The sequence below is a fragment of the Glycine soja genome, chromosome 6, assembly GCF_004193775.1.
Source record: "Glycine soja cultivar W05 chromosome 6, ASM419377v2, whole genome shotgun sequence".
Lineage (NCBI taxonomy): Eukaryota > Viridiplantae > Streptophyta > Magnoliopsida > Fabales > Fabaceae > Glycine > Glycine soja.
Genome location: NC_041007.1, coordinates 31382699 through 31392637, shown reverse-complemented (window position 1 = coordinate 31392637; position 9939 = coordinate 31382699). Strand labels below are relative to the sequence as shown.

Below are 9939 nucleotides of genomic sequence, written 5' to 3'. Positions count from 1 at the left end.
ACTGCTGGAAGGTACCAGGGGCATTGCATAGGCTGAAAGGCATCCTCCTATAGGCAAAAGTGCCGAAGGGGCAGGTGAATATGGTTTTTTTCTGATCCTCAGGAGCAATAATGATTTGCATATAACCAGAAAAACCTTCAAGGAAACAGTAGTGAGATTTACCTGCCAGGTGTTCAAGCATCTGGTTAATGAATGGCAGGGGAAAATGGTCCTTTTTGGTAACCTGGTTCAGCCTCCTATAGTCGATGCAGACTCTCCAACTGTTCTGCATCCGAGTAGGAATCAACTCCTCCTTCTCATTTTTGATCACGATGAAGCCGGTTTTCTTCGGGACTACCTGGATGGGACTCACCCATTAGCTGTCGGAGATAGGATAAATGATTCCAGCTTGCAAAAGCTTGGTTACCTCCTTCTTCACTATCTCAAGAATCATCGGGTTGAGTCTTCTATGTGGCTGTCTAACTGGTTTAGCCCCATCCTCTAAATTTATTCGATGCATACATGTGGATGGACTAATACCAGGAATGTCCGCCAGGGTCCAGCCTATAGCCTTCTTATGCTTCTTGAGAGCAAATAACAACTTCTCTTATTGCTCATTAGCAAGGGAGGCATATATAATTACTGGAAAACTTTTGCTATAATCCAAGTAAGCATATTTTAAATTTGATGGCAGAGGCTTCAATTCTGGTGTGGCCGGCTGGATAGTGGTAGAAAGAGATGGTTTCTCAGCCTGTACCTCATAAAGAAAGTCAGAGGTATGTGTACTTCCTAAAACATGGTTAGTTCTATCTGACTCTATAAAATCAATCTCAAGAGGTAAAACATCAGCAGACATGTAATCAATATCAAATTCAGATTCACTGTCACATCTAATTCAGACATATGATCAAGTACAAATTTAGATTCAATGCATGAAGAGTGACAAGCATGCAGATTAGAATGAAGATCAGTCATATATTCATCAACAACATGGTCAATTATTTCAACATGAAATACAGAAAGATCTTCAGATGGGTATTTCATAGCATCAAGAATATTAAAATGAATAGTTATATCACCAAACTCCATAGATAGTGTGCCTGCATATACATCTATCTTAGTTCAAGCCGTTTTCATAAAAGGTCTGCCTAGAATGATGGAAACTGATCCTTTAGAAAATCCCTCCTCCATATTCAAAATAAAAAAATCAATAGGGAAAATCAGTTCACCAACTCTAACTAAGACATCCTTTATGAAACCAGCAGGATAGGCAACACTTCTATTAGCTAAATGAATTACCACATCAGTTGATTGCAAGGGACCAAGAGATAGAGAATTAAAAATAGACAGAGGCATCACACTAACAAAAGCTCCTATATCTAGCATGGCATTTTCAAACTTAATGTTCCCTATAATACAAGGTATGCTGAATGTACCTGGATCTTTACATTTTTCAGGGATTTAGGGAACAGATTTACCAATCAATGCAGAGACATTTCTGCTCATACTAATTCTTTCACTTCCTTTAAGCTTCCGCTTATTAGTGCACAACTCCTTCAAGAATTTAGCATTTCTTGGAATTTTCTTTATTGCATCCAACAAAGGTATGCTTACCTTTACTTTTCTAAATGTTTCCAAGATCTCCTTCTCCGCCTCTTCCATTTTTTTGTTGGAAATTGCTCTTGGAGGGAATGGAAGAGGGATATGATGCTTCTCTTTAGATTCACCTGCATAGAAATTGTTAGGTAACTTACTCTTTAAATTTTTGTCATCATCTTTTTCTGGAGTAGAGTGAAGTTGGGCTGGTTCATTTGCTGGTTGAGGTTCTTGACACTGCTTTCCTTATCTCAATGTAATGGCACTCATATTTTTGGGATTCTGGACAGATTGAGAAGGTAATCTGTCAGAATCTGATTAGTTAAGCTCTGAATGGAGGCTTTGGTTTCTTGTTGAAACTACATGTTTTGCATAGTCATTTTCCTCACAAGTTCTTCAAGGGAAGGTTGCTGTTTCCTGTTTCTGGGGCTGTTGCTGTTGTTGCTGCTGGATTGGTGGAGGAACGTATGGTCTGCTTGGGCCAGCAACATTTTGAAAATAAGGCTGTTGTTGCTGTTGTGAAGGATTCGACCATCTAAGGTTGGGATGATTCCTCCACCCGGGATTGTACCTGTTGCTGGAGAGGTCATAATTGTTCTGTTGTGGCTGATTTTGCTGCTGAGGTTAAGGAGGTCTGTTGTAGATGTTTGCAGCATAAGCTTCAGGATGTTCAATTGCTTCAGATTGTTGCACAGAAGGGAAAAAGGTCTATGTGGTGGTAGGTAGTGGATTATAAACCACATAGTCTGGCGACAGGTGCAAATTTTTGATTCATGGCCAGTTGGGTTACCAGGTTAATCAAGGCATCTAGTTTACCTTCAAGCTTCTTAGTCTCGGCTGATGAAGATGAATTCTTGGCTACTTCATGCACTCCTCTAATGACAATAGCATCACTTCTAGCACTAAATTGCTGGGAGTTGGAAGCCATCTTCTCAATTAAATTTTTGGATTCAGCAGGGGTCATGTCTCCAAGGGCTCCACCACTGGCAGCATCTATCATACTTCTCTCCATGTTATTGAGTCCTTCATAAAAATATTGGAGAAGAAGCTGCTCTGAAATCTGGTGGTGAGGGCAACTGGCACATAATTTTTTAAATCTCTCCCAGTATTCATATAGGCTCTCTCCACTGAGTTGTCTAATACCTGAAATATCCTTTCTGATGGCCGTGGTCCTGGAAGCAGGGAAAATTTTTTCTAAGAATACTCTCTTGAGGTCATCCCAGCTTGTGATGGACCATGGAGCAAGGTAATAAAGCCAGTCCTTTGCCACTCCCTCTAAAGAATAAGGAAAAGCCTTCAGAAATATGTGATCCTCCTGGACATCCGGGGGTTTCATGGTAGAGCAGACAATATGAAATTCTTTCAGATGTTTGTGCGGGTCTTCACCTGCAAGGCCATGAAACTTTGGAAGCAAATGGATTAGTCCAGTTTTAAGAACATATGGGACATCCTCATCAGGGTATTGGATGCACAAGCTTTCATAGGTGAAATCAGGTGCAGCCATTTCCCTTAGAGTCCTCTCACGGGGTGGAGGTTGTGCCATGTTCTCAGAATGTTCAAAATTAGAATATTCAAAACAATAATGCTCAAAATCACCAATAGCAGAATGCTCAGGATGCTCAAAAGGTACTAAATGATGTCTAACTAATCTATGAAATGTCCTATCTATCTCAGGATCAAAGGGTTGTAAGTTAGATGGATTGCCTCTAGTCATACACTATATTCAGCATGCACAACTAGTTGCCTTCTTATGCAAGTAACAGTGTAGGTGTGAACTACAGCTACCATTAAATGATATCCAAATGACTTGAAATTTTGTGAGCAACCTTGTAAAATGATGAGAAGATAGCACAAAAAATTTCAAACAAAAATTCAAAGTCTAACTATAGAAGCTAAAAATGACAAGTTAAGAAAAATAAGAGAATAATACTTGGAAAATAAAAAACTTTTGTCAGAATCTCAATTTTTGGAAGGAGACCCCAGTATGGCCGGCTGCCACGACATGGGAAATTTTTTTCTACCCCAAACACATATATAATAATTGCGATTTGATAACCGGAGCAAAAGTTATGACCGTTTGAAGTTTTGACAAAAATCAAATTTGCTACTTTTTTGGAACTTTCAAATCTGACCAAACAAAAGGCTCCAACTATTTTTCCCACAAAATATGGATCAAAAGAAGTGACCACAAAAAAATTCAGCCAAAAATAACAACTATAGCTACCAAAACAAAAAATCCTAATTAATTTAGCAAGGGTGGTCTTTAAAATCCGTCGCTAAGGGATTTCCACTACTACCCTGATTTCCAGCAAGTGTTCTATTCAGCAAAAGTGGTCGCTAAATCTATCACAAAATATTATTCACAACAAAACACCAAAACTGAAACAGGGGAAGCGCTGAACAGAAAAAAACTAAAACAGAACACACAATAAACAAAATAACAAGGTACTAAACAACACTAACACAATACTAGCACAGCACGAAAGAATTAAACACTAACACGACACTAGCTATTATGAACCTTTGGACACTACTCCCCGGCAACGGCGCCAAATTTGATCCAGGCCGTACCCGAATCAAATAAACATTAAAATGTAGTAGCTAGGAAGTGATCCTAGGTCGTTTCCCAATGAGCAATGATAAACCAAATGTTCATAACAGATAGTAGGAAATAGTAACAAATTGGGGGGGGGGGGGGTGGTTGTTTGCTTTTGTAAATTAAATAAACAGCGAGTAAAATTGAATTAGAAAATATCAGAATTAAAATACGTTGCTTCCCCTTGATTCACAAGCAAGTCTCTTATCCTAGGTTGCGAGAATTTATCTTTTATCAGTTTAACCACTTAATCCAACCCTAAATTAAATTACTAAGCGAAATTTAACATAAGGCATTCATTATGTGATTAAGCAACACATACACCAATTACTCATAAACGATCATTAAGCATGAACGTAAATTAAGCGCAGGGACAATTAATCAAGCACTAAGCATGCATGAATTAATAGCAACAAATTCAGAGTAATTAGTGAAGAGGAAAAACTGAACAGAATTTAACAGTAATAATAGAACCTCAAAGAGAACTGTACTTGATCCTCAAGAGAAAACAACGCCGTGGACTTAGCCTTCCATTAATCAATAGAGAACGAAATTATAGATTGAAGAACGAAATTTTATTGATAAAACTAAAAGTCAGAACTACAATTGCAAAAATGAAAAATAAAGGAGAAAGAGAAGAGAGAGGGCCTAAACTAGAACCTTGGTGCTGTTATATAGTTTTCCAGCCCCCTTACAAATCTGTTTTAAATCCAAGCCCATAAATAAAATAAAATCAAATATAGATAAGATAAGATAAGATCTAGATGAAATAATATCTAGATGAGATCAAATCTAAATAATATCTAAATGAGATCAAATCTAAATAATATCTAGATGAGATCAAATCTAAATAATATCTAGATAAGATAAGATCTAATTTTGTAGAATAAAATAGTCTGCCCTCTTCAAGTCCAAGCCCAACTCTGGATTCAAGCCCAATGCTTTGTTAATTCCTAAATTTAGATTAAAAACATCAAATTAGCTGAATGGGCCCAAATAATAAAACTGCCTAATTAATTTGACAATTAAGACTAATTAGTACTTAATATGGTGCAAAAAGGGTTAAGAAATAGGAAAAAATAATGACACATCAATGGATCATCTAAATAGATTAATTTCAAAAGATCTAGTTATTGGTTTACCAAAATTAAAATTTGAAAAAGATAAGTTATGTGATGCATGCCAAAAAGGTAAACAAACAAAAGTATCATTCAAATCTAAAAATATTGTTTCTACTAATCAACCATTACAATTATTGCACATGGATTTGTTTGGACCATCTAGGGTCATGAGTTTTGGTGGAAGTTACTATGCATTAGTAATTTTTGATGACTATTCTAGGTATACTTGGACTTTATTTCTTACTCATAAAAATGATGCATTTCATGCATTTAGAAGACTTGCCAAAGTAATCCAAAACAAGAAGAATCTCAAAATTATCTCCATCAGAAGTGATCATGGAGGTGAATTTGAAAACAATAATTTTGAAATGTTTGTGATGAACATGGCATAGAACACAATTTTTCTGCACCTAGGACATCCCAACAAAATGGAGTAGTAGAAAGGAAAAATAGAGCCTTAGAAGAAATTGCTAGAACTCTTTTAAATGACACACCACTGCCAAAATATTTTTGGGCAGAAGCAGTCAACACCGTATTTTATATTATGAATAGAGCCTTAATAAGACCCATTCTTAAGAAAACCCCATATGAACTTTTTAACAATAGAAAACCAAACATTGCTCATTTACATGTTTTTGGATGTAAATGTTTTGTCCTAAACAATGGTAAAGAAAGCCTAGGAAAATTTGATGCTAAGGCAGATGAGGGCATATTCCTTGGTTATTCCCTAAATAGCAAAGCCTTTAGGATATACAACAAAAGAACCATGACAATTGAGGAATCAATACATGTTACTTTTGATGAAACTAATATTACCTCTCCGAGAAAGGAATTTCTTGATGATATTGCAGATTCTTTGGAAGATACACACAATCAAGAAAGAAATCTAAAAAGGAAGAGAAATGAAGAAAATAAAGATGTTCAAGATGATATAGTCCAAGAAAATGATGATCTTCCCAAAGAATGGAAAACTTCAAGAAATCATCCTCTTGACAACATCATCGGAGATATCTCAAAAGGGGTAACAACTAGACATTCTCTTAAAGATTTATGCAATAATATGGCTTTTGTTTCATTAATAGAACCTAAAAACTTTAAAGAAGCCATTATAGATGATCATTGGATAATAGCTATGCAAGAAGAATTAAATCAATTTGAGAGAAATGATGTATGAGAATTAGTAGAGAAACCTTCAAACTATCCAATTATAGGAACTAAGTGGGTATTTAGAAATAAATTGGATGAAAATGGTATAGTAATTAGAAATAAAGCTAGACTTGTAGCAAAAGGATATAATCAAGAAGAAGGTATAGACTATCAAGAAACCTTTGCACCCGTAGCCAGATTATAAGCCATTAGGATGATATTAGCCTATGCATCTATTATGAATTTTAAACTATATCAAATGGATGTCAAGAGTGCCTTTTTAAATGGTCTAATTCAAGAGGAGATATATGTAGAACAACCTCCTGGGTTTGAAGACTCACAAAAAATTAGATCATGTCTATAGATTAAAGAAAGCACTCTATGGTTTAAAACAAGCACCTAGAGCTTGGTAAGAAAGATTAAGTAAATTCCTATTAGAAAAGAATTTCACTCGAGGGAAGGTAGATACCACCTTATTCATAAAAAAGAAGGATAATGATATCTTATTGGTACAAATTTATGTTGATGATATAATTTTTGGATCTACTAATGAATCTTTGTGCAAGGAGTTTTCTATTGATATGCAAAGTGAGTTTGAGATGTCCATGATGGGTGAGTTAAATTACTTTCTTGGACTACAAATCAAACAAACAAATGATGAGATCTTTGTCAACCAAGCAAAGTATTGCAAGGAACTCATCAAGAGATTTGGAATGGAAAACTCAAAACACTTGGCTACTCCTATGAGCACCAGTTGTTATCTTGACAAAGATGAATTCGGTCAACCCGTTGATGCAAAGCAATACAGAGGTATGATTGGATCTCTACTCTACTTATCTGCAAGTAGGCCAAATATTATGTTTAGTGTATGCATGTGTGCAAGATTTCAATGAAATCCAAAGTTTTCGCATCTAATGGCAGTAAAAAGAATCATAAGATATCTATTAGGAACAATTAACTTAGGATTATGGTATCCTAAAAATTCTTTATGCAATTTAGTAGGATACTCAGATTCGGATTTTGCTCGATCAAAAATAGATAGGAAAAGCACTAGTGACACATGTCAATTCATAGGGTCTGCTCTTGTTTATTGGAATAGCAAGAAGCAAAATAGTGTAGCATTATCCATAGTAGAAGCAGAATACATTTCTGTTGGTAGTTGTTGTGCACAAATTCTGTGGATGAAACAACAACTATCTGATTATGGAATTGTATTAGATCACATTCCCATAAAATGTGATAACACAAGTGCCATAAACATATCTAAAAATTCAGTTCTCCACTCTAGAACCAAACATATAGAAATTACGCATCATTTTATTAGAGATCATATTCTAAAAGGTGATGTTGTTTTAGAAGAGAATTAGGATTGCTTGATGCTAGTGACTTATCCAAATGATCTATATCATTATGACATTTGAACAATTTAGTATGTCTTCTAATATTTGCTTAGTATGAATGCATTGTTATGAATTATGTTATATGACTATGTGATTTATATTTTGCTTCATGATTGGTTTAGATTTTTCAAATGAATGACTTATGTAAGATTAGTCATTTCTATTCATGTTTTTTGCTTCATGATTGGTTTAGAATTTTCAAATGAATGACTTATGTATGATTAGTCATTTGTGTATGTTTTATATTTGTTATGCACTTTGGCTTTTTGTTGATGCCAAAGGGGGAGAGGAAAAAGGATTAAATCAAGAAACTCACATAATAAAATAACTTAATTTCAAGTGAAGCTTAAATTCAAAACAAAGGGGGAGAATATGGAGAATTAAGTGAGTGATCGACTAGGAAAAAGTATGTGTATGTGTTTCTTGATTTCAAGGTTGTCATAATAAAAAAGGGTGAGATGGTAGAAGCAAGCTTCATGATGATGAATCAAGTTGATTCAAGATGTTTTGATGATAACAAAAGATGATGACAAAAAGCCCAAGAGAATGATTTCAAGATTGAGTCAACACTTCAAGAATCAAGAGAAATTTAATTTCAAGATTCAAGAATCAAGTTTCAAGATTCAAGTTTCAAGAATCAAGAATCAAGAATAATCAAGTTGAAGATTCAAGAATCAAGAAAAGACTCAATCAAGATAAGTACTAAAAAGTTTTTCAAAACATTGAGTAGCACATGAATTTTTGACAAAACCTTTTACCAAAGTGTTTGTACTCTTTGTTAATTGATTACCAGTTTATTGTAATCGATTACCAATAGCAAAGATTGTTTTCAAAAAGCTTTCAACTGAATTTACAACGTTCCAATTAATTTCAAAATGGTGTAATCGATTACAAGATATTGGTAATCGATTACCAGTGTGTTTGAACGTTGAAATTCAAATTCAATTATGAAGAGTCACATCCTTTCACAAAAATGCTTTGTGTAATCGATTATAAGGATTTGGTAATCGATTACCAGTGATAAGTTTTGAATAAAAATCAAAAGATGTAACTCTTCCAATGGTTTTCAAGTTTTTTCTAAAGGTTATAACTCTTCTAATGGTTTTCTTGACCAGACATGAAGAGTCTATAAAAGCAAGACCTTAACTTGCATTTTTAGAACAATCATTACAATCCTTTACAACCTTTTGAATCTATTTGAGCGTCTTCTTAAATTTCTTCTTCTTCTTCCTTTGCCAAAAGCTTTCTAAAGTTTTCTGGTTTTCCAAACCTTGAAAACAAAAGTGATTCATCTTTTTCATTCTCTTATCCCTTTGCCAAAAAGAATTCGCCAAGGACTAACCGCCTGAATTCTTTTTGTGTCTCTTTTCTCCCTTTTCCAAAAGAACAAAGGACTAATCGCCTGAATTCTTTTGTGTCTCCCTTCTCCCTTGTCAAAGAATTCAAAATGACACAGTTTGAGAATTCTTTTGATTCTTCCCATTCCCTAAAACAAAAGATTTCAAAGGACTAACCGCCTGAGAATTCTTTTGTTTCCCCATTCACAAAGTTTCAAAGGACTAACCGCCTGAGAACTTTGTCTTAACACATTGGAGGGTACATCCTTTGTGGTACAAGTAGAGGGTACATCTACTTGGGTTGTTGTGACTGATAACAAGAGAGGGTACATCTCTTGTGGATCAGTTCTAGTGGAGGGTACATCCACTAGGTTGTTCAAAGAGAACAAGGGAGGGTACATCCCTTGTGGATCTTTGCTTGTAAAGGCTTTTACAAGGTTGAAAAGAAATCTCAAGGACCGCAGTTCGCTTGGGGACTGGATGTAGGCACGGGTTGTTGCCGAACCAGTATAAAACTCTTGTGTTTGTCTTCTTCTTCCCTACACTCTTTAATTTCCGCTGTGCACTTTAATTATCGCTTTTACTTTTGGTTAAGTTTCTATTTCTGCTCTTTACTTTCTTAACATTATAGTAAAAGCCTATTTGAATTTAGTAACATTAAGAATGATAGATTTTTAATTAGTAAAGGTTCATTAATAATTAATTCAACCCCCCTTCCTAATTATTCTGAGGCCACTTGATCCAATAGGAGCTAAGAGGGTATG

The 9939-nt window shown here is 35.1% G+C and overlaps 1 non-coding gene across 1 annotated transcript; it reads left to right on the top strand.

The window, feature by feature from the left end:
- Positions 1-2633: 2633 nt before the first annotated feature.
- LOC114417593 lies at positions 2634-2740 on the top strand. Its single transcript, XR_003667852.1, has one exon. It is a non-coding gene; the product is annotated as a small nucleolar RNA R71 (small nucleolar RNA).
- The last annotated feature ends 7199 nt before the right edge of the window (positions 2741-9939 follow it).